At 43.4% G+C, this 26,279-nt stretch overlaps 1 long non-coding RNA gene and 1 pseudogene across 1 annotated transcript; both read left to right on the top strand.

The window, feature by feature from the left end:
- Nucleotides 1-1,260: 1,260 nt before the first annotated feature.
- Nucleotides 1,261-17,559, top strand: LOC123088544 (uncharacterized). Its single transcript, XR_006441928.1, has 3 exons — nucleotides 1,261-1,672; nucleotides 16,836-16,937; nucleotides 17,016-17,559. It is a non-coding gene; the product is annotated as an uncharacterized lncRNA (long non-coding RNA).
- On the top strand, nucleotides 8,941-15,013 carry LOC123088542 (putative disease resistance RPP13-like protein 1; annotated as a pseudogene).
- Nucleotides 17,560-26,279: the final 8,720 nt, after the last annotated feature.

The following is a 26,279-nucleotide window of genomic DNA, read 5'->3' on the forward strand; positions in this document are numbered from 1 at the left end:
CCCCGTATGGTATGCCCCACCGACCTCAGCCAGCCGCCAGCCCCACACCGCCTACTGGAGGAGCACCACCACCGCGTACGTACTACGTACCACTTCCGGTACGCCCAAATCCAACCAAGTGGGAGTGGGAGTGGGAGAGGGAGAGGGATCGCCCGCCGAGGAGGCGGTGGTCGGGCCACCGTTTGCATCTTTCCGCTAGGAGAGGTAGAGGTAGTCACCAATCAATGGTAGCCTGGAGCGCCCGGCAAGGGTGAGGACGCTTCACCTAGGTTGCTTGTACTGTCACTGCAGAGTGCCCAATTTCTTCTTGCCTCAAAACTTAATTTGCATCTTTCCGCTACCATTGATTGGTGAACCACCTTCCCCCCCACCGATCCACCCACCTCTTGGAGCAGGACTATGGCCAAATTCGAATCGTAGCTAGTGTCAAGTTTGTGTTGTATTGCCTGATTCGGAGAAGGTTTCACTATGCTTAGACTGTATTCACCCTGTCCAGTATTTATGGGGATTGCATTTTTGGGTGGGTTCTTGTATGTTTATGCAGCGCTTTTGTACATCACTACTGAATGAACTCGATCTTGTTCCTTGCACCAATGACTCATATCCGAATTTGATTCCTGGCATATTCTCGCTGAGTTTTCTTCTCATTGTTTATGCCCTGAAGGGGATCCTTTTAAAGGAATTATGATATCTTGATTTCCCATGGTGGGCTTGACTTACAGGCACGCTTCCTGTTTTCTGCTGGTAGGTGTACCGGACAGACAGTAATTAAGTGGGCAAAGCAGGAAATTACGGGAAAGTGCGCGTCAATTAAGTAGGGTGGGTTGTGCAAATGACAGTGATTAAGTCGGTAAAGCAGGAAAAGACATTTTTTTTTCGATAAAGCAGGAAAAGACATGGAATTGCGCGTCCGTAAAGTAGGTTCCTGCTTAATTAAGTGGTGGGTAAAGTATACGAAGGTGCGCGCCCATTTGGGTGACTTCTTCAAAGCTTCCAGCCTTGTGAAACCACCCCGCTGGCCCCAAAACCAGTTAGTGACATTCATACTAGCTTTAGCTTTACCTCTCTTTTTTGGTATTGGCCTTTGTTTATTGTAAGTGATAATGACTCAGAGACATCAGGATTGATGGTGCTTGTTTTTCTTTTAGTAAATAGGTAGGGTGCTACGCACCTTTATTTACAAAGCTTTTAGCCAATTACCATACTAATGTTAAATTGATGAATCAGGCAGGCCTACAAGAACAGAGATAGCTTTGGGAAACCTTACATGTGAATTGTTACAGTATAATGAAGGGAACGATGTATATACAGCTAAGGCAGTCTCTTCCTTCTTACTGGACAAATAAATCTTCAGCTGAACACTACCCAGAATGTCTAGATGCATCACAGATCACACTGCAGAGAGTCAAGATGAAGAAAACATGTGTTGTGCTTGTCCACATCGGTTACTGGTTAGTTTATTACAACTCCAGCTCAGCTAAACTTTAAAAATGGACAAGTAGCTTGATGGATCAGCTCTATTATTTCCTCCTTGACCTGCTGTTTGAGGATTTCTGCCTCCTCCCATTCTCTTGCAACACAACATTATTAGCTCCTACCATCTGCTTGTTCTGCAACCTTGCGTCGTCTCTCCGCCGGCTCCTACAACTCTCCTTCTCACTTCTCCATCTGTGTAAGCTCACCACCATTCTCCTCTATTTTTCCTCTGCAAATCTGACTGTTTATCTTAGTTGTTGCAACCAGCTAATTTGTCTCGTGGTTTCGGGCTTCAACAGGCTTTTCATCCATTGCTATATTCATTGGTTGTTCCTACCCCCAGAAGCACTTTCATTGCTCGTCTATCATTGTTAGTTTTTGCCATTGTCTACAGATCTACAACTAGTTTTTTCGCCTTATTGCCATTGAAGTTGGTTAATTTATCTGGTCGTTTCCTGCTACAGCACGTTTCCCACCCAAGATCCGACCATCCAAAAACCAAGCACAACTCCCCTCCTTAGGCATACTAGTAATCGTGCACGTGCAACGCACGTATAATCATAGAAAGAAATTTCCTTCGGTCATCTTAGTTAGGACACAATTATTTCAAATCTTAATTTGAATTAAATGTAGGTTTCGCAAATATAATTTTACCATATGAGCACCATATCTCAATGGACTTATCAACCATATAGACTTAACAAAAACACATTACATACCCTAGTCAATTTCGTCCAACAGATTGACACTTAAGTAACACACACATAGACAACATTTGGTCATCGGTTCTCGATCCATATACAACAAAATGTGAAAGTAAGTTAGACAACAGTCCTTCAAATTGTTGTTTTGAAGAAAATCGCATACGCTCAGTGCACATCTGAAGTAATGAACAACAATTTACATGAATTTATTCAGTGACCATGAACCGATGCATTTTTTACAAAAAGAAAACATAGAAGCAAGTTTAATGGAACTGTATATAATGTATATACAGCATGGGCAAGTTGACTGAACACTGTTAAGAAAAGACTTGCTGCCAACTACAGATTTTTCAGACACAAGAGCAGAACATCTAGTATTCACCTTCGATGGCAACACACCTTTGAGAATCTGATTAAGTAGAACAGAGTATATGCAATAGGAAAATGATCATAATTATCTCTCCTGCAATGTAACAACAATGGGTACACATATATTCCTCCCAAATCATAGTATCTTAATTTTAGAAACTAAAAAGAAAATCACATCAGGCAGCATCCATAGAGTATGGGTTTCTGGAAGGAATGTAGGCCAATTTTATTACAAGAGCAATAGCATCAGCAGGAAACTACTCCCTCCGTAAACTAATATAAGAGCATTTGGATCACTAAAGTAGTGATCTAAACGCTCTTATATTAGTTTACAGAGGGAGTACAATCTATTTTCTTACTCTCTTTTATGTAGTGTTTAAAATTCACTTAAAGAAAGCACACCAACAAGACTTCAGTGGATCAGCTAGTAAGAAATCCTTACAATCCTTTTAGCATGAAGACCATATTCTTAACATAAATAGGGAATGATAAGATATATTGCTCTGAATTTGTCAAAAGAAGAAACAATATGGAGTAGGAAACATTAACTATCACAACTACATATGTCAGTAGGAAACATTGATATGAAATAGATGTGTACTGTCCAACATTTGGTATCTTATAAACTGGTCTAAGTTTTTTTAGAACAGAGAAGCAAAAAGCGTCCGACGTTAAATTAATATAAAGCTAACACACCGGGCGGGATCCATAGTCAGGTCACATATTACAAACCTAGGGCCCGAGAGATAAACTGGTCCAAGTACTCCATGTTGCACTCTATTTCATTTTTATTTTCTCTCATTGCAAGAACAAATCAGAAGAAATTTCATTGAGCAGTCAGTCACAAAGTGTAAGCTTAAGCTAGAAGAATACAAAAAAAGATGAGGGGCAATTACTTCAATATTTACACTTCATAGAGCCCCTAATATCACCTCATACTCAAATTGGTACAACATCAACATCAAACTAACAATTGCAATATAATATGTTTTTTGAGAAGAGACTCAAAATATCCTAGATGTGATGCTTATACAAGTTTGAATTCTAAAAAATGCTTGTACAAATATGCAGACTGAAAATATTTTGACTACCTACATAGCAAAAATTGTGGGATTTCACATCTCCTGATAATATATACTCCCTCTGTCCCAAAATAAGTATCTCAAACTTAATACAACTTTGTACTAAAGTTAGTACAAAGTTGAGACACTTATTTTGATACGGAGGAGGGTAGCGAATACATCTGCCTAGATAAAAAGACCAGAGGATTTCACAACAACTTAGCGTGGTACTACCACAAGCAGCTTCTGAAACAAAACACTACAGAATCAAATAATAATGTTTAGTTTGCAAAGTAGTGTCCATTGAATAGTCATGAAGAGTAGATTGCATCAACAACACATAACTTGAAATGCGGAATTACTAACATAAAGAAACCCAGGAAGCAAGGCAAGGGTACAAGTTAACACACTGTATGGGCATAGATCATATTGACTTCACCAATGTCTTATGCACACTATATGCACATTACCCTTACTAACATGGTCAATACTGTGCGATGGCGGAAAGCGTCTTGCCTCAATCGGAGGGGACGCCGTACGTGTTTATAGGCAGGGGCGCACCTCCCTGATAGCGCATACAGTTTAGATTACATCTTGGAGAAGAAGCTAAGTAGAGATAAGATTACAGAGAGGAGATAAACTCTAGCTAACCACCTAGCCGAACTACCAAGATATTGATCAGAGAAGATACTGCGCAGCCCCTTGTCACGTACACAAGAATGTTGTTTGACACCCTCCCTTAATCACAACTTCATCAAGTTGAGATTATACTTGAAGTTCTCAAAGCTTCGTATGGGCAAGGCTTTAGTAAACCCATCTGCAACCTGGTCTTGAGAGTGTATAAACCGAATGTCTAGAAGTTTACTAGCAACTCTTTCTCTGACAAAATGGAAATCTATCTCAATGTGTTTCGTTCTTGCATGAAAAACTAGATTTGCTGAAAGATAAGTTGCACCCAAATTGTCACACCATAGACATGGAGCTTGAGTGATTTTTACACCAAGTTCCTTAAGAATGGATTGTACCCATATAATTTCTGCAGTAGCATTAGCTAGTGCCTTATACTCTGCTTCTGTGCTGGACCTTGAAACAGTAGCTTGTTTTCTGGCACACCAAGAGATCAGATTTGATCCAAGAAATACTGCAAAACCACCAGTGGAGCGTCTATCATCCAAACATCCTGCCCAATCTGAGTCAGAGAATGCACTAACAAGAGTGGAAGTGACTTGCTAAAATTGAGGCCAATGCCCATAGTATCTTTCACATATCTTACTATCCGTTTTGCAGCAGTCAAATGAACTGTGGTTGGTGCATGAAGGAATTGACACACCTTGTTAACAGCAAAAGAAATATCAGGTCGAGTGAGAGTTAAATATTGTAGTGCACCCACCAGACTTCTGTATCTTGTGCTATCTTCTGAGCTCAAGGGTGTTCCTTCTGTGAGAGACAATTTTTCTGTACTAGACAAAGGAGTGGTGGTAGGTTTACAGCCTTGCAACCCGGCTTTTCTTACCAAATCATTTGCATATTTTTCCTGGGAGAGATGAAGTCCATCTTTGTGCTTCTTCACTTCAATCCCTAGGAAATAGTGCAGGTCCCCAAGATCCTTCAGAGCAAACTCAGCACCTAAGTCCTTCAACAGTCCTGTTATTGCCTCATCAGAGGAGCTTGTGACAATAATATCATCAACATATATAAGAACAAATATTGATGTATTGGCCTTATTGTAAATAAACAATGAAGTGTCAGACTTTGAAGGAACAAATCCAAGCATTTGCATTTTCTTGCTGAGACGAGAATACCATGCTCTAGGGGCCTGCTTCAGTCCATACAGTGCTTTATCAAGCTTGCATACATAAGAGGGTGCATGTTTGTTTTCAAACCCAGGAGGTTGTTTCATGTAAACCTCCTCTTCCAGAACACCATGAAGGAACGCGTTCTGTACATCTAATTGTCGAAGACTCCATCCCCTGGAAACAGCAATAGATAGGACAAGACGAATAGTTGCAGCTTTTACCACCGGACTAAATGTGTCCTCATAGTCTATGCCATATCTTTGTTTAAAACCCTTAGCAACTAGCCTTGCCTTGTAACGATCAACTGTTCCATCAGACTTGCGTTTGATTCTAAAAACCCATTTGCAATCAATGAGATTTTTACCTTGCCTTGGAGGGACTAAATGCCACGTTTTATTTTTCTGTAGTGCCACATATTCCTCACGCATTGCCTTTCTCCACTTCTCATCGCCAAGGGCCTCCTCAAGCATATTGGGCTCACCTGGTTCACCTGCGGAGCAGATCAAACCATATTTTGTTATGTGTCTATAATTAACAGGCTTAGTTACCCCTGACTGCAGCCGTGTGCGACGTTGTGGTGCACCAGTGTTGTTTTGCGCCACAGAAGATCCGGCAGATGAATCCACCTGCGCCAGATCCGAGGCGGATCCGCCTGCACCAGCAGTCTCGGCTGGTTCTGCTCCTGGATGATCTTCTGTGGCTCGCGACTGGGGCGTTAAGGAGGAAACCGGTGCAGAAGATCCCGCCTGACCAGCGACCACGGTCTGATCGAGGCAGGCATCTGATCCCGCGCCAGCGCCTGCCGCAACTGGGCCCGCACCAGCCGATCGCCCTGCCTCGCGCCGCTTGTACACAGTCGGCTGGGTGCCAAACCGCGAGCCGATCGGGCCCGTGGGAGCCTGGCGCATGACAGCCGCTGATTGGTGCGGGCTGGGGAAGTCGCCGCCACCAGCCACAGCAGGCCGCGTGGCCAACGCGGAGTTGCTCGCGGCTGGATCCGAGGCGGGTCCGCCCGCCGCTGCTGACACGCCGGATCCCGAGGCGGATTCGCCTGCTGCAGCTGACGCGCCGGATCCCGAGGCAGATTCACCTGCCGCACCTGGCACGCCGGATCCCGAGGCGGATCTGCTCCCTCTGCCGTGACACACACGATATGGACAGTGTGTTGCACTGTTTTCTTCATTTTCTTCACCATTTTCGCCGCTATGATCTCCTGGAACATCACAAGCCTCATGCAAATGGTTAGGAGGATTAGTCAGCAAATGATCATCACAGTTTTCGTGGCCCCCTTGATCATAACCGGAGAGGTGAGGTGGAAGGAGTAGGATTTCTTGACGGAGTAAGGCGCCGGCGTTGGGGTGAAGATCAGCAAAGGGGAATTTTGTCTCATCAAAAACAACATCTCTAGAGATGTAGACTCAACCAGACGAGATGTCTAAGCATTTGGCACCTTTGTGCTGAGCGCTATACCCAAGGAACACACACTGTTTGGAGCGAAACATAAGTTTGCGGTTGTTGTAAGGGCGGAGATTTGGCCAACATGCGCATCCAAACACACGAAGTGATTTATAGTCTGGTTTTACACGAAGGAGTCGTTCTATGGGAGTTTCGTTGTTGATAACCCTACTAGGGAGCATGTTTATGATGTGTACGGCCGTGAGGAATGCTTCGTCCCAAAATTTTAAGGGCATAGAAGCTCCGGCCAAAAGAGCAAGGCCAACTTCAACAATGTGCCTATGCTTACGTTCTGCAGACCCATTCTGTTGATGAGCGTGAGGGCATGACACACGATGAGAAATTCCTAGTGTTTGGAAGAAGGAGTTGAGTTTTTTGTACTCCCCACCCCAGTCGGATTGGACAGCAAGAATCTTCCTATCAAATTGCCGTTCAACAAGAGCTTGGAAGTTTTTAAAGACTTGAAAAACTTCGGACCTTTTTTTAAGAAGGTAGAGCCAAGAGAACTTGCTGTAGTCATCAATGAAACTGACATAGTATGTGTGTCTACCAACAGAACTTGGGGCAGGACCCCATACATCAGAAAAAATTAATTGCAATGGTTGAGTAGAGACACTAGTGGAAACAGGGTATGGAAGTTGATGACTTTTTGCTCTCTGACAAGAATCACAAATGGTTTCAATATTTCGGTCCCCAACAAACGGGAGTTTATTCTTTTTGAGTAAACGATCAACTAAGGAAAATGAAGCATGCCCTAAACGGTCGTGCCATCGTGTGGCCGAAAGCTTGATAGCACCACAAGCTTGTTTATTGTGTTGTTGAAGCTCCGGAATCAACGGGTAAAGCCCTCGGACACATCTACCTCGATAGAGAGTTCTCCTCGTGACCTGATCCTTGATCAAGAAGAAGAAAGGATGAAATTCAATGTAAACATGATTATCAAGTGTGATACGATGAACAGATAGAAGGTTCTTGTCAGTGCTAGGGACATGCAAAATTTTCCGAAGATGAAATTTTCGACGTGGGGTACGAAAAACTGAATGACCAATGTGACGTATCCTCATACCTGCACCACTTGCAGTGTGTATCTGGTCCTTGCCATGATACTTCTCCTTGAGTGTCACCTTTTCTAGTTCGCCGGTGAGATGGTTTGTTGCGCCGCTGTCCAAATACCAGTTGGTATCGACGCCATATGAGCCGTCAGTAGCAGCGGCAACCTTTTCTTCATCTTCAGAGGAGGCCTCATCCTCATCGAACCGGTACCAGCAATCTTTTGCCGTGTGGCCCGGTTTGCCGCAGATTTGGCAGCGCACTGCATCCGGGCGTGATCTGGAGGAACCACCGCGGCGGCCCCTGGTGTTGGTGTAGTTGGGCCGTCCGCGGGAGTTGGACCCGCCGTTGCTGCCGCCGCTCCCCTGCTTGCCCTTGGAGCGAGGAGGGCCACGGTGACGAGCGTAGCCACCGCGCCCGCGCGTCGCGGCGTTAGCCGACGACTTGAAGCCGCCCGATCCCTGGTACTGCGCCACCCTCTGATCAAAATTACTAAGCATTGAAAAGAGCTCATCGAGGGATACCGGGGTGATGCGGGCGTCGAGGGCAGAAACGAGTGGCTGGTAGTCCATGTCGAGGCCGTGCAGGATGTATGAGATGAGTTCATCATCCTGGAGAGGTTTGCCGGCGGCGGCCAGCTCATCGGCGAAGCCGCGCATCTCGGCGAAGTAGGTGGCGACGGTTTTGTTGCCCTTCTGCGCGTTCACTAGAGAGGTTCTAATGTTGTTTACGCGACCTAGCGACTGCGAGGAGAACATCCCCGACAGCGCCGTCCAGAGCTCGCGCGCCGTGGTGATCGCGGTCACCTGCACGAGCACCTCCTTGGTGAGGTTGTTCAGCAGGTACCCAAGCACCTGCTGGTCCTCTCGCACCCAGATGGAGTGGAGGGGATTCGGCTCTATGGATTCCTTCCCTTCTTTGTCCTTGGTGTGGAGGATCCTGGCCGGCTCCGTTGTCGTGCCGTCGACGTAGCCGAAGACACCTGCGCCCCTCAGCTGCGGCACGATCTGCGCGCGCCAGAGAACGTAGTTGGTGCGGGAGAGCCTCTCCGTGACTTGGCCATTGGGCCAGCCTGGGAGGCACCGGAGGAAGAGGAAGACGACATAGTTGCACTGGATGGAGTTCTAGGGTTTAGACGTGGAAGAGGATTGCTCTGATACCATGTGCGATGGCGGAAAGCGTCTTGCCTCAATCGGAGGGGACGCCGTACGTGTTTATAGGCAGGGGCGCACCTCCCTGATAGCGCATACAGTTTAGATTACATCTTGGAGAAGAAGCTAAGTAGAGATAAGATTACAGAGAGGAGATAAACTCTAGCTAACCACCTAGCCGAACTACCAAGATATTGATCAGAGAAGATACTGCGCAGCCCCTTGTCACGTACACAAGAATGTTGTTTGACAAATACAATAGTCATCTACCAACCATTTTGGGATGGAAGTTAAACAGTACAAAAGCATAACAATTCATCTGCTCAAAAATGGAAAGAGAACTGCTACGCAGACAATGGGTTGTGCCTGATTTATACACAACAAGATGTAGCGGCCATCGATCACCTCCGCCGCAGCCATCGATCCACAAGGTCGTCTGAAAATCGTCCTGCAAAGGGCCATGTTCACAGTAATTCGTTAAACAAATTCTGGAAAATTAACACTATATTCACAATAGCCAATAGTTATTAACCAATAAAAGCACAGTTGGTGAGGATCAACTGCTGTTATGGAATTCTGCACGGGATGCAAAATTACTGCTTAGCCTCCTCATCCATGCCCTGAGTATCCTTTTCTCCATTCTACACATGTTGCATAACAAAAAATGGGGCATCCACTAACAAAGATTAGGCAACAAAGAATGGTAGAAGAGAAGAGTACATGGACTGTACGTAGTAGATATACGAAAAAAAAGCAAGGACAGAGATAATTTGTGCAACTGAACATGGAAAGAAGAGAGGAGTTGCTGCAGGTGGGTGTACATGCGCTGGACATAGCAAAGGGAAGGGGTTTTTTCACCTTATTGCCATTGAAGTTGGTTAATTTATCTGGTCGTTTCCTGCTACAGCACGTTTCCCACCCAAGATCCGAGCATCCAAAAACCAAGCACAACTCCCCTCCTTAGGCATATACACCAAAAAAAGCCACAATCTGATGACGGAAGTGGCGTTAGCTAGTGCTGGCTTAAGATTGGCTGCATCGCCAGTCCTGAAGAAGCTCCTTGCTAATGCTTCAACATTCCTTGGAGTGGACATGGGGCGTGAGCTCCATGAACTGGAGACCACTATCTTGCCACAGTTCGAGCTGGTGATTGAAGCAGCAAACAAGGGAAACCACATGACTAGGTTGGAAAAATGGCTTCAGGAACTCAAAGACGCCTTCTACATGGCTGAAGACTTGCTGGATGAGCACGAGTACAACCTCCTCAAGCGCAAAGCAAACGGGAAGGATTCCTTGCCTGGCAATGCCTCCTCCATCAGCAGCACTTTTATGAAGCCTTTACGTGCTGCGTCGAGCAGGCTGTCCAATCTGAGCTCTGAGAACATAAAGCAAATTAGCCAGCTGAATGAACTGAGGGCTACACTGGCGAAAGCCAAGGAATTCCATGAACTGCTCTGCTTACCAGCTAGTTGTGATCCAGAGAGCCCCACAATACCATCAGCTGTTGTTCCCGAGACCACATCACTACCACCTCTGAAAGTGATTGGTCGTGATAAGGATTGCAATCATATAATACATTGTCTTACCAAGACAACTGCTACTACAGAGTGTAGTATAGCTATGGACTTAAGTTTGGCCATTGTTGGAGCTGGAGGCATGGGAAAGTCCACCTTGGCGCGGCTTGTTTACAATTGCAAGAGGGTAAAAGAATATTTTGATGTGACAATGTGGGTAAGCATCTCACGGAAACTTGATGTCCGCCGTCATACGCGGGAGATTATAGAGTCTGCCTCTCAGGGGGGATGTCCTCAAATTGATAACCTTGATACTCTACAGCGCAAGTTGACCGACATTCTACAAGAATCCAGAAAATTCCTGCTTGTGTTGGATGATGTTTGGTTTGAACCTGGCAGTGAGAGGGAATGGGACCAACTGTTGGCTCCTCTAGCTTCCCAACAGACGGGAAGTAAAGTTTTGGTAACTTCTCAACGGGATATATTTCCAGCTGCTCTTTGCTGTGAAGAAGTGTTTCCTCTGCAAAAGATGGAAGATGCTCAGTTCTTGGCACTCTTCAAGCACCATGCATTCTCTGGACCAAAAACTGGAAATCCAAAGTTGCATGAAAGGTTGGAAGATTTTGCAAAGAAGATCACTAAAAGACTTGGACAATCTCCTTTGGCAGCAAAAGTTGTGGGCTCTCAGTTAAAAGGGAAGACAGATATCACCGCATGGAAGGATGCTCTAACTATGAAGGTTGACAAATTAAGTGAGCCCATGAGAGCTCTGTTGTGGAGTTATGAGAAGTTAGATCCATGTCTGCAGAGGTGCTTCCTATATTGCAGCTTGTTTCCAAAAGGCTACAAATATGGCATTGATGATTTGGTTCATCTTTGGATGGCTGAGGGCCTTGTTGATTCACGCAACCAAACCAAAAGAATGGAAGATGTTGGGAGTGATTGCTTCAAGGAGATGATCTCTGCTTCATTCTTTCAACCAGTTAATGAGGAAAACACTTCCACGTACTATGTAATGCATGATCTCCTTCATGATCTGGCAGAATTACTCTCCAAAGAAGACTACTTCAGACTGGAAGATGATAAGGTGACGGAAATACCATCCACTGTTCGACATTTATCTGTCTGTGTTGATAGTATGATGCGACACAAGCAAAGTATCTGCAAGCTACATCGTTTACGCACTATTATCTGCATAGGCTTCGTAACAGATGATGTAACTGAACTTTTCAACCAGATGCTACGGAATTTGAAGAAGTTGCGTGTACTATGTTTGTTATCTTATAACAGTACTAAGTTGCCAGAATCAGTTGGTGAGTTAAAGCACCTTCGGTATTTGAACATCAGCGGAACACCGGTTTCTGAATTGCCAAGATCACTTTGGTCTTTACCACTTGCAGGTACTTCTATTAAATGGAAAAGCTGACAGTTTTCCTGAGAAACTCTGCAATTTAACAAAGCTGCGGCATCTTCAATGGTCATACAACGAAGGAGTGCCTCAAATTCCAAACATTGGGAAGCTAACTTCGCTCCAACAATTTGATAATTTTTCTGTGCAAAAGAAAAAGGGATATGAGTTGCAACAGTTGAGGGACATGAACGAGATTCGTGGCAGTTTATGTGTGAAAAATCTTGAGAATGTCACTGGGAAGGATGAAGCCTTAGAATCAAAGTTGCACCAGAAAAGTCATCTTGGCAGCTTACTACTTCTCTGGAGTTTCAAAAATAACACAAATGCAGAGGATAGTTTACATTTGGCGGTTCTAGAAGGCTTGATGCCACCACCTCAACTTGAGGATCTTACAATTAGCGGTTATAAATCTTCAAAATATCCAGGCTGGTTACTTGATGGTTCATATTTTGAGAATTTGGTATCATTATTCTTTGAAAATTGCAGTCTAGTACAAAGCCTACCATCCAGTACTGAGTTATTTAGGAATTGCTCTGCACTTTACCTCGATAATATGCCAAACCTGAAGGCATTACCTTGCCTTCCACTAGGACTTGAAGAGTTATCAATATACAATTGTCCACTGCTTCTATTTATATACAATGATGAGCTGAAACATCATGATCAGAGAGAGAAAATCATTAAGACTGACCACTTGGCCTCACAACTTAGTTTAATATGGGAGGCGGATTCAGGATCAGATATTAGGAGTGTACTCTCATCAGAACATTCACTTTTGATGCATATTGATATGTCACATGTTCAAAACCTTGAAAGTGCTCTAGAAAGGGAGAAAGATGAAGTATCGATAAAAGAGGATATCATCAAGGCATGGATATACCGTCATGAGCATATGATGAGACTCATGTATGAAAGGAGCATTGGACTGCCGCTGGTTCCACCGTCAGGACTTCGTCAACTTACTCTTTCTTCATGCAGTATTACAGATGAAGCTTTAGCTGTTTGCCTTGATGGCCTGGCTTCACTGCAAATATTGATCCTTTCAAAGATTATGACATTAACTACACTTCCTTCAAAAGAGATCCTCCAACGTTTGACAAAACTTAACTTCTTGCAAGTCGGATATTGCTGGTGCCTCTGGTCATTAGGGGGCTTACGAGTTGTTACCTCTGTTTCAGCTGTTGAATTGTTTTCCTGCCCTTCTTTAGGGTTGGCACATGGAGCCGAATGTTTGCCATTATCCCTTGAGAGCCTTGCTATAAAGAATTGCGTGCTTGCAGCTGACTTCCTCTGTACTGACTGGCCACACATGAAGAATATTCACATAGCCAATTGCAGAACCACCTCATGCATTTCTGTTGGTAGTCTCACCTCTGTTAAATCACTCTCACTGCTTCACTTGCCAGATTTATGTACGCTTGAGGGATTGTCTTCCCTACTGCAACTTTCCAGCGTACGTTTGATTGATGTTCCAAAACTCACCCTCGAGTGTGTCTCACAGTTTCGAGTCCAGCGCACACTCGATGTTAGCAGTCCTGTAATACTGAACACCATGCTCTCGGCTGATGGTCTCACAGTTACAACAATCACTCTTACAAGATGCAAGGAACCATTCATTTCATTAGAAGAATCAGCAAATTTCACATCTGTCATGGACCTGGGTTTCATTGATTGTCAAATGATTTCCCTGCCAACAAATCTGAAGTCTTTCTCCAATCTGAAGACGCTTGACATCTTTAGGTGCCCAAACATATCATCTTTACCAGATCTGCCATCCTCCCTCCAGGAGATACGTGTATTGGGTTGTTCTGAGCTATTGAATGAGAGCTGCCAAGCACCTGATGGAGAAAGTTGGCCAAAGATCGCGCATATCCGCCGGAGGCTATTTGAATGAAGTGTGAGTTAGATTCCCACCTGCAAATAAATGGAAAGGTAAATTAGCTCCTATCAGCCACGTTTGCACTCTCAAAAATCATGAGTATTTCATTCATTTTTTTAATCTTTCAAATAGTCCATTAATTTGAAAGTATCACTCATTTGTCTAATTCAAATTTAGGAGGCGGGGTGCCTTAGGCTGGGTCATCTTACAGTTCAACTCAGTTTTCGGTGCTGATCATCTTGGGCTGGCATGATAGCCGTGCTACTCCTACTCTAGCATACAGCCTTTGTATGATAGCCGTGCTCTATTTTGCCGGTGCTGTCAGTGAAATGTGTATGACCAGTCTGGAGCAAATTGAGAGAGACAGTGATGGGTAAACAATCAGGAGCTGGGAAAATGCACAAGCTGGATGGCTCCACGACTCTTTCCAGGAATGTGTTGTTAATGCTGTGAAGATTGCAGCTAAACTTGGTATGGTGCCATGCGAGACATTAATTTGTCCTGACTAAATAGTATGCTCATGCGTGCACTTCATCCTGACACTGAATTTCCCCTGTTTTCCCTTTCAAGAACAATGTGGACAACTGTCACAGAAGTCAGTGATGGTGGATGGGAGCAATTGTGAGAGAGTGAATCAGTGATGGATGTCCAATGAAAAGTGCAGATTAGTACTCTCTCCGTAAGGAAATATAAGAGCATTTCGATCGCTATTTTAGCTAATGCTATGAAGACTGCAGCTGATCTCGAATTACCAAGACCTGAATTCGGAGCTAGCTGAATTCGGAGGCGCTTCATTACAGTCAAAATCACCTTGTTAGCAAGATAAACTCACCTTGATTTTTTGATAAAAGGGGATATATTAATATCGACAGGACGTGAAACTCACGTTGACAGCAAGACCCACCCAAGGGTTGATAGCAAAACTCACCCAAGAGTTTATTCAGATGGTGTTGTCGTCTGTATTTAGACAGAGTTTATTTTCAGTTTTGTGCTCGTTTGTGTTGGGAACGTACTAATTTCAAAAAAATTCCTACGCACACGCAAGATCATGGTGATGCATAGCAACGAGAGGGGAGAGTGTTGTCCACATACCCTCGTAGACCGTAAGCGGAAGCGTTATGACAACGCGGTTGATGTAGTCGTACGTTTTCACGATCCGACCGATCCAAGTACCGAACGTACGGCACCTTCGAGTTCAGCACACGTTCAGCTCGATGACGATCCCCGGACTCCGATCCAGCAGGGTGTCGGGGATGAGTTCCGTCAGCACGACGGCGTGGTGACGATGATGATGTTCTACCGGCGCAGGGCTTCGCCTAAACTCCGCGACGATATGACCAAGGTGAAATATGGTGGAGGGGGGCACCGCACACGGCTAAGGAACGATTCGTAGATCAACTTGTGTGTCCCGGGGTGCCCCCTTGCCCCCGTATATAAAGGAACAAGGGGGGAGGAGGCCGGCCCTAGGAGGGGGCGCGCCAAGTGTGGAGTCCTACTAGGACTCCCTAGTCCTAGTAGGATTCCACCTCCCTTGTTGGAGTAGGAGAAGGGGAAAGAGGGGGAGAGGAAGAAGGAAAGGGGGGCTGCGCCTCTTGTCCAATTCGTACCAAAGGGGGGGCGCAGGCCTCCTTCCTTTTGGCCTCTCTCCTCTATTCCCGTATGGTCCAATAAGGCACATATACTCCCCGGCGAATTCCCGTAACTCTCCGGTACTCCGAAAAATACCCGAATCACTCGGAACCTTTCGGAACTCCGAATATAGTCGTCCAATATATCGATCTTTACGTCTCGATCATTTCGAGACTCCTTGTCATGTCCCCGATCTCATCCGGGACTCCGAACTCCTTCGGTACATCAAAACTCATAAACTCATAATATAACTGTCATCGTAACGTTAAGCGTGCGGACCCTACGGATTCGAGAACTATGTAGACATGACCTAGAACTGTTTCCGGTCAATAACCAATAGTGGAACCTGGATGTTCATATTGGCTCCTACATATTCTACAAAGATCTTTATCGGTCAAACCGCATAACAACATACGTTGTTCCCTTTGTCATCGGTATGTTACTTGCCCGAGATTCGATCGTCGGTATCCAATACCTAGTTTAATCTCGTTACCGGCAAGTCTCTTTACTCGTTCCGTAATACATCATCCCACAACTAACTCATTAGTTGCAATGCTTGCAAGGCTTTAAGTGATGTGTATTACCGAGAGGGCCCAGAGATACCTCTCCGACAATCGGAGTGACAAAACCTAATCTCGAAATACGCCAACCCAACATGTACCTTCGGAGACACCTGTAGAGCACCTTTATAATCACCCAGTTACGTTGTGACGTTTGGTAGCACACAAAGTGTTCCTCTGGTAAACGGGAGTTGCATAATCTCATAGTCACAGGAACATGTATAAGTCATGAAGAAAGCAGTAGCAACATACTAAACGATCGGGTGCTAAGCCAATGGAATGGGTCATGTCAATCAGATCATTCACCTAATGATGTGATCCCGTTAATCAAATAACAACTCTTTGTCCATGGTTAGGAAACATAACCATTTTTGATTAATGAGCTAGTCAAGTAGAGGCATACTAGTGACACTCTGTTTGTTTATGTATTCACACATGTATTATGTTTCCGGTTAATACAATTCTAGCATGAATAATAAACATTTATCATGATATAAGGAAATAAATAATAACTTTATTATTGCCTCTAGGGCACATTTCCTTCAGTTTGTCAGCATCTTGGTGGCCAGATCCTTCATAGAAAAGCACGAACTGAAGGTCCCTTTATGGCTTTATCATTGGCTCTCACGGTGTGTTTTGTGATGTACTGCAAGTCGACGGTTCTTTGTTTCATGCTTGATACAACGTACCTCATGACCATCTTCTTTGAGGCATTTTCTTCATGTTCTTGTGTTATTATGGCATCGTGCTATCTGGAATTTAAATGTATATTTTCCACAGACCATACAGGATGCAGATATTGCCATATGGTGGTACTTTAATGAGCATTTAGTGGACTTTCTTGTGCCGCCTTTCCTGCACACATGAGTTTACAGTTAACATGTAAGTTTAATCAATTTTGTTTCATGCTTCTTAACTGTATATTGAAGTAGCTAAAATAAAAATGACTTTCTTTTGCAGTTTCGTTAAAGATAGTTTTTGCACGCACCCTGCAAAGTGGGAAAGGTACCAGTGCATATTATATTATGAACCAGTGCCAAATCTAGAGTATTCTACGGAAGAGTCAGAGTACGAGTACGAGGAAGAAGAGTCAGAGTACGGGGAAGAAGAACCAGATCATTATGAAGAAAAGCCATCACCAATTCACCAGGCGAGATTGGGTGGCCTGGGCTCAGAAGAAGCATCTCCATATGATCTTAGTAGAAAAGGTTTATCCAGTTAAGTGTTTATTTGGGCAAAAGCCGGTCAACTATGTTGTTCACACAAAGCATGAGGAAGAAATCATAGTGATGGTCGGCTATTCGGCTCAGTTGATCAACATCCAAAGAAATGGCACCATTACTTGATGGTTGGTCATGCCGGCTCGTCTATGCTTGCCACCTGCTGCCACCGAGCAGCCCAAACATCTTTTCATTTGTCTAGTGTCTTCCCTTGTGGACCCAATTAATATAACGATTTAGCACACTCGCATTGTGACGTTGCCAATGTTGTTTTTATCGTGATTTTTACAATGCCATTTTTTCATACTGCATGCATTTATATTATGATGAGGAAATGTGTCATGGTTTACATTTTTTGCCGGAATTTCCTTTCACATCAAATTGGAATTAGGTATGCTCACTAATGATCATTTTGAGGCATTTTCTTGTTTTCGTGTTATCATGGCATAGTGCTACATAAAAAGTTAAATTTTGGACATGCCATCCAAGATGCAGAGTTTGCCATATTGTGAGTGAATTGCAAGAAACCACCACATTTGGAGCTTATCTTGCAGAAAACAACGCGGTCGCTAATCATTTGCAAAAGCCACCGCGGATTCAGTAAAAGTTTTGCAGATTGCACTAAACATGTAATTTGGCGCGGTTGAGGGCGTTTCCGACAGGTGGGGCCCAATATGCATAACGTGGCCTAACGGACGCGCTGACGGTGCCGTTTGCTTAAGACAGACGCGGTCGGGTAGAGACAGCTAGCTCCCGCCCGACCACATCTCGCTCGCTCGCTCCCCTCCCATTTGCTCCTCTCCTCTCCGGTCTCCGCCGTCCGCCGTCCGCCATGGTGTCCTGGAGCGACAGTGAGAGCACTGAGGGCTCTCCCCTCTCAAGGTCAGGACCTCTCATTTGTGTTCTAGGGTTTGTAGGTTCAACATTTGCTCGATTTGAACAAGTTTTTGTTGGATTTCTCAGATCCCAGCTACAATTGATGAGCCGTCGTTCGAGGGTCTTGCTGACGACTTGAATGTGATTTGTGAGCATGGGAATACAGGGAGGAAATATGTTGCATTTGAGGGGATAAGCACTGGTAGGAGGTTCATTGCCTGTGCCACTGAAGTAAGTTTCAAGTTCTGTTTGCAGCATTCCAATTCTTGTTCATGTTCTAGGGTTCATAGGTACTGCTCATGTTCTAGGGTTCATAGATACTGTTCATGTTCTAGGGTTGATAGTTACTGCTGATGTTCTAGGGTTCATAGTTACTGAATTTAGTTCTAGGGTTCATAGGAACTTTTCTTAGTTGTAGTTTTCATAATGATTCATCATTAAATGAATCTGATTCTGGTCCATTAACTGAATCAACTATGTAACTAAATCTGTAAGTAATGTGTGTAATTTTGAACTGAATTTTTGTATTGTAGGGTGTTGCAAATTGTGGATTAGTGCAGTGGGTAGATGAGCATTGGCCAGAGCATCTGCAGAATGCTATTCATAAGATGTGGCTTATGTATGAGCATAGCCAGCATGATAACAAGATGGCAGAAAAAAGAGTTGCAGGAGACATATGAGAAGCTTGTTGAAGATGTGAACAACCTATTGGATTATAAGGATAGCCAGCCTGAGGTAAACCAGAAGAATGATGCTGAGAACATTTCAGTGAGTGTGGAAAGCAGCATGACAAAGGATGCTGAGATGTTGTTATTACCATCTCTCCCAGTTGCAGCCAATATTTGTTGCCCTGTTGTCAACTTAACAAAGCAACCATCAACACCTACAACCAAACATAACACATTAGCACCAAACGTAAACAAAAGCAATGGAAAATATGTTGGGAAAATAATTATGCAAGTACCTATGAAGGGTCTGCAACCATTTAGGAAGCCCTCTTTACAAGCACTGAGGCACATGAACAAGCCATGAAATCTAGGGTTTTTGCTAGGATGAAGCTTTAAATGCTTTGTTGTGACAATGCATCTACTTCCAGGAATGGTATCCATCACAGTTTGGAGGTAATCCCTTATCCTAGTGTATTGTGCCCTCTGATCTCCTTGGACAACTTCCTTAGCTGCTTTCCTTGCCCTGTAGGCCATGTGAATGGACACTTCAATTCCATGTTTTTTCTTCAAATTGTCAATTATTGCCTGGACTGGTGTGTTTATGTCAGACCTTAACTGTTGCTCACACTCATGTGCCAACCATCTTGCAGTGACTTTGGTGCTCTCTCCAACAGCAGGACAGTTGTGGTATAAGTTCATTTTCTTCATGCAAAATGTCTTCTCATGTGCAATTTTTGAAGCAGCAACGAAAAAAGGACAGTCATCTGTACTGCAAACTAAAATAACTCTATCTGAGCAATTCCTATGAAATGAGTAGTTCCTGTTTTGTGAGATGTGAAATGTAAGGAGTGCCCTCCCGAACTGCTGGACATCTAGGAAACAAAGTTGCTTCACAAATTGTTCTTGTGGGTTTTCCCTCTCCTCATCATACCAAACCCTAACTTTATTCTTTTTGGCCCTGCTCTTCCTACCATTTGGTAGCTTAAATGGTGGAAGCTGAGCACAATCATTCTCTTCCTGACTTAAGTCACCTGGGTTGCTCTCCTCATCAGTTGAAGGTGCCCAATCTTGCTCTATGATTTGATCCAAACTTGCATGGGATCTTATTGTTGGCCCCTTCCCCCTCCTCTTACTTCCTCCTGTGCTGCTGCTACCTCCTGCACTGCTTCCTCCTACACTGCTTCCTCCTCTCAAGCCCTCATCTAGTGGCTCCTCCTATCCTTCCTCTTCATCTCTTCCTTCATTCTCCTCCTCCTCCTCATCTGGTCCATATAGCTCTTCTACATCAGTGTCTCCTTCAAAGTGATGTAGTGGATCATCCCTATGCCTCTTCATTGCCTCCAACCTAGCCAATATGTCCTCATCTTCTAGATCTTCATCCTCACTTTCACTATCAGTGAACTCCTCAGCAAGCAGCTGTGGGAGTTTTCTTTTTGCTGCCTTGTACTTCTCTCTTTGTATCTTATTACTCATGTACCTCTGAATTTCTTCATTTCTTTTCTGCTCCATCATCTGCTCAATGTGTTGTTGCTCTTGGTCTGTCTCCATGAAATACTCATGCCTCTCATTACCATTGTCCAAAGCAAACTCAGGTTCACTTGGGCCCTTTTGCTTCAACAAACAAGAGCTCTCCTGTGTGTTCATTACTTGGACTGGCTGTGGTTGGGGTTTCACTGGACTGGGGAAAAGAACTCCTGAATTATCTACCTCATAGACAACTAGTACACCTATTTCTGACAAAGGAACCTGCTCTTCATAAGCATGACCAATGTTCAAATCAACTGGTCTAGGTGCATCACTTCTCATAACTGTAATGTTAACAACATTCTTTCCTTTACTAGCTATGTGATCCAACATTTCTTCCACCTTGTCATCATCAATTAATTCTTCCATTCCTGACACCCCAACTCCTGGATCTCTAACATAATACATAAAATCCCTTGAACTATAGCCTTCTACCTCTATTAGGGCAATGTGATTCCAGAAGATTATGTCTGATAAACAGATTGTTCTTTCCAAGTTATCTCTGTCTAGGAAATGGAACCTCACTTCCCATTCTTCGTCATCCAAGCTACAAATTCAGATAAAATGCATTTAACAGTGTTCACAGTTATTGTTAAGAGGTCTCATTGGTGGCAACAGAAATTCAGTTTACAGTGTTAAGATCCAGTTAACAGTGTAAACAAAATTCAGTTAACAGCATACAATTTTCAATAAATTCAGTTAACAGCTAACACTGTTCAGTTAACAGTTAAACAAAATTCAGATAACAGTGTTCACAATATTCAGTTAACAGCTAACACTAGCCCTAATGCTAGAACCATAACCCTACAACCTTAACCGTACTACAACTACCCAAGAACACTAACCATAGAACCCTAACCCTAGAATACCAATCGGGGAAATGACAAAGGAGGAGGATGACTTACTCCACACTGCCGAAGGAGGAGGCAAAATGGTGGCTGCCCGTCGGATTGGCCTTCACCGCCTGGGCGAACGCAGTAGCCGCCGCGTATTCCAACGACTTCGGCGGCGACGGCGGTTGGAGAAGAGGCAGCGCGCTCGAGGGATTGGAGCTCCCGTAGAACTCCGGTGGATCTCCAGCACCGCCGCCCGGAGCATCCCCAAACCTAGAGTACTCTACAGAGGAGCCGGAGTACGAGGAAGAAGAGTCGGAGTATGCTGAAGAAGTGCCAGATCATTCTGAAGAAAAGCCATCACCCAGCGAGATTGGGCGGCCTGGGAGCAGAAAACGCATCTCCATATGATGTTAGTAGAAAAGGTTTATCCAGGTAAGTGTTTGTTTTGGCAAAAGCCGGTCAAACTTGGTTGTTCACACAGAGGATAAAGAAGAAAGCAGAATGATGGCGACTATTCTGCTCAGTTAACCGACATCCAAAGGTTTATAATTGGTGGTTGGTCGTGCCACCTATGCTCGCCACCTGCTGCCACCGAGCAGCCAAACATATTTTCATTTGTCTTGTATCTGCCCTTGTGGACCCATTTTAACATAAAGATTTAGCACACTCACATTGTACCTTCGCCAATGTTGTTTTTGTCGTGATTTCTACAATGCCATTTTTTTTTCATATTGCACGCACTCATATTATGATGAGGAAATGTCATGGTTTACATCTTTGTTGGAATTTCCTTTCACATCCAAATCGGAATAAGGTATCATCACTACTTTTCATTTTGAGGCAATTTCTTGTTCTAGTGTTATCATGGCATAGTGCTACATAAAAGTCAAATTTCCAACGGACCATCCAAGATGCAGACTTTGGAGATCGTTTAGCAGACGTCTTGTGCCGCCTTTCTTGTACGCATGAGTTTAAAAATGGCGTGCAAGTTTTAATCAACTACGTTTCATGGTTGTTACTTGTACATTGATTATATAGTAGCTAAAAGAAAAAAGCGAAATCTCGATTCCTTCTGTTAGAGATAGCTTTTGCAAATCTTGTGTCTGATGTCTTGTGGAGCGAATCAATGTAACATCATGATTCCCTAAAAAAAATATCATGATCCATTTAACACACACACATTTTTACTCATTTGAAGCTCTGCGTATTTTAGCTGCAACTTTAAGTTCTCCGACTGTATGACAGTGAGCTGCCTCCGTGGTCTTGCCATGTCGCCTTGTAGGGTGCACCCATGGTGTCGTAACACTGACTTTTTTTCCCACCCAAAAAAAAAACACTGACATTTTTTGAGAATTGTCGAAACGCCGATATGGCAAGGTACAAAGCACACGACACAACACGGTAGGCCCACTTGAGCTTAGCCCACTACACCACCCACGCACCCCAACCCAGCCCACCCAGATCGCAACTCCCGTTCTCCAGCGCCTCCGGTGCAAATCGGGTAGTCTCCAATTTGGCGCACAGGTCGCCCGCGATGCATAACCCCCCCCCCTCCCCCCCAGCTCGGCCACTACATACAAAATTTGGGCGGCTCCAAAACTCCATCCCAGATTGGTTTTCTTTCTTTCTTTTTTGTGTTTGTCCTTGAAGTATTTTTCTTTTTCATTATTTCCTTTCTTATTTTTATAGTTTTTATTTTCCAAATTTCACAAACATTTTCTGAAATCCTGGAATACTTTTATAAAACATAGTAAATATTTTATAATTCAAAAACTGTTCATGAATTCCATAAATGTTCATCATCTTTCTGAAATTGTGAACATTTTTAAAATTTGTGATCAATTTCCAAATGCAGGAACATTTTCCAAATTTACGAATATTTTCTTAAATTGCATTCATTCTTTTCGACCTAGTGAACAAGTTTTTTTTTGCATAGGCTAACATTTTTTGAAATTCGAGAACAACTTCTGAAATTAGGCAACACTTTTTTTTCCATGAACTTTTTTTAAATTCATCAATAAAACTTTCAATTAGTGAATATTATTTTAATTCTGTGAACATTCTTTGAAATGTTGCAATAATTATTTGAAATTCCTTAAAAAAATTCAATATTTTTGAAAACATTATGTACATTTTATGAAATTTGAACATTTTCCGAATACACAATTTTTTTTTGGAAATCACGATATTTTTTATTCTTTCCAAAATTTATGGAATTTTTTTGTTCAAATTCGCGAACATTTTTTCAGTACGCGGTCATTTTCTTGAACCACAAACATTTTATGATTTCGAGAACATTTTCGAAAGTTCATTTTTTAAAATTTTGGAACTTTTTAAAATTTCTTATTATTTTAAACAAGAAAATAAATCAATAAGAAAAAATGAAACAAAAAACTAAGGGTCGTCCAGTCCCGCTCATGGGCAGCCCAATAGGTATTGGGCGCGGGAGAGGGGAGGGGGTGTGCGTTGGCTCGTTTGACAGTGCATCACACGCCAAGTAGGAACTCCCACAAATTGGCACTGGCGGCCACTCCTTTCTCTGGTATGTTGTGTCTTGTGTGTCCCCCGTGGTATGCCCCACGGAGCTCCTAAAAATAAAGTTCACTTATTGGAAAATGTTTGTGAATTCAAAATGTTCATTAGTTTTCAAAAGGTTCAAAATTTCAGGTAAAAATTAAATCCAAGAAAACAATTCCGGAAATCATAACATGTTTGTTGTTTACAAAAAATTATGATTTACAAATAAAATTCGCTAATAAAAAGCGTGCGTTTGCCTAAAAAAAAAGCTGAGGGGAGCCGGATTGTAACTGTTCATCATCATCCACGTCGGTTGGGTGTCCTTGTGCTGTTGACATGTTCGGAGTTCAGAGAAAGAAAATGACTCGGACGTAACTCCTGCCACAGTGCGAAAGCAGGGTCGCAGACAGCGACAATGGCTTATAGATGAACCTGAAGTAGGCCATGCACCAGCTCGTCTGAGGAGGTCATGGCGCCGCCGACCATATCTGCATCAAGTCTATGCCTGATAAACTGCAACATTGTATCACTGCAAGAGGAGAAGAAGAGGGATTTTGACTGAATTCGGTGTTAACTACTATGTGCATCCTGGCAGATAATTGGATTTATTGTCTGGCTGGTGCCATGGTCATAGCCTCATCGGCGACGGTGCCAGGCTACGAGCACGTGTGTTTAGCTCTGGATTCTTTTCAAGCTTTGTACGTATTGTCCTATAGTATGTTAAGGCCTGATAATGGCATCTGTCAGACATTGTTGTATCCAGCGACTGCGCTAATGGATTATATATTGTCCAACGGAGGAGAAGCTGTTTTCTGCCCCAAGAAAGAAAATGAGAAATGGAGCCAAATGCTGCTGGTTTATGTCCCTTTTGCGGGCAAACTGATCTGTCTGCATATTGAATTATTGATTCATGGTACCATCTCCATTTGGAAGTAAAAAAGTCATGACCTGACTATATGATAGCGGGATGTTGTACATTGTAAGAAGAAACTCATCCTTTTTTTCCTTTTCGGTTTTTGCCTTTCTTCTCTATTATTTTATTTATAAATCTATTTTTTTATCATGGACATTTTTTAAATATAAGGTGAAATTTTTCCAAACATGCTGAACATTATTTCAATATACTCTGAATATTTTTTAATATACTGTGAAGATTTTTTAAACACACACGGGGGGGGGCGTTTTACAAACACACACCGAACAGATTTTTTAAATACATAGTGAACTTTCTTTCAAAAAAAATTTTTACTCCCTCCGTTACTAAATATAAGACATTTTAGAGATTCCAATATGGACTACAAACAAAACAAAATGAGTGAATCTACAATCTAAAATATGTCTATATACATTCGTACATAGTCCGTATTAAAATCTTAAAAATGGCTTATATTTAGAAACGGAGGAAGTAATAGTTGTTTCAGTATTTTATAGTTATATTGATAGTGTTTTTGTTTCGTACACGTCTTCCACAATTATTTAACCGATTCATGATCAAACTATATCTCTTTCCTCCTCCACATGAAAAGCCTTTCGCCGGTCGGAGGGACCCCGTTCTTGTTCTTGTTAGATTTAGCGTCTTGGTTCGGGCTGTGTGGCAGCGGCGATGTCCCTTAGTAGCAATAGGGTCTCCCACGATCTATCCCCGTCCCGATGGTTGTCTAGCATCATCGGAGGGCGTGTGGAGATTTGTCTCTGTCAGATCTCGCAGGGTTCGGTCCATGCTGTTCTTCAATGGATCTGTTTGGATCCGGTCTTCGTTCATCTTTGTTTGGGTGTTTACAGGTCTGATCTTTCTGATCTACGACTTTCTTCATCGGCTATTAAGTGTGCTCGTCCTATGGGTCTTAGCACGACGACTTCCCGGCTGTATACTACAACAAGGTTTGCCTGGCTCGCTCGAGTGCTTGTAGTCATCGCTAGGTGGTCCACGAACATAGTTGTAATTTTTATTACCTCTGTTGTTCTTTGTACTGTCATGGTTGAAGATAAATATATTAGAAATTTCTCAAAAAAAAGGGTATATATTTTTTCTGTAGAAATTAAAAAAAAAGAGTAAATGGGCCGCTCCACATACAGTCCATATGGTAAGAGACAAAACACACACACGCTCCACATACAGCACGCACGCACGCGACCCAGCCCAGGTCACAGTCACACACACACCTCGTCGCAGAAATAAAAATCAACGAAAAACTGGTTGAGTGGTATCACCCGGAGGAATTAATGTGGAGGCAATGTTCCAGAACTGAGTGGTTAACAGCGGGTGACAAGAATCCGAGATTTTTTCACCTGAGGGCTAGCATGAGGAGGAAAAAGAGTATGATAAAGGCGCTCGAGAATTCACTAGGGGCCATCATTGTTGATCCGGCCGAACTAAAAGTGATGGTGGCAGACTTGTACAAGAATCTTTATACGTCCGAAGGGGTGACTGATGTTGATCGGGTCATTCAGCATGTACCGACCAAGGTTACTCAACAAATGAACGAGTCTCTTGTGGCGCCATACACTAAGGAAGAAGTGAAGACAACGCTTTTTCAGATGTTCCCTACAAAGTCCCCGGGCCCAGATGGGTTCCCCGCACAT

This window comes from Triticum aestivum, chromosome 4A (genome assembly GCF_018294505.1).
Source record: "Triticum aestivum cultivar Chinese Spring chromosome 4A, IWGSC CS RefSeq v2.1, whole genome shotgun sequence".
In the NCBI taxonomy this organism is placed as follows: domain Eukaryota; kingdom Viridiplantae; phylum Streptophyta; class Magnoliopsida; order Poales; family Poaceae; genus Triticum; species Triticum aestivum.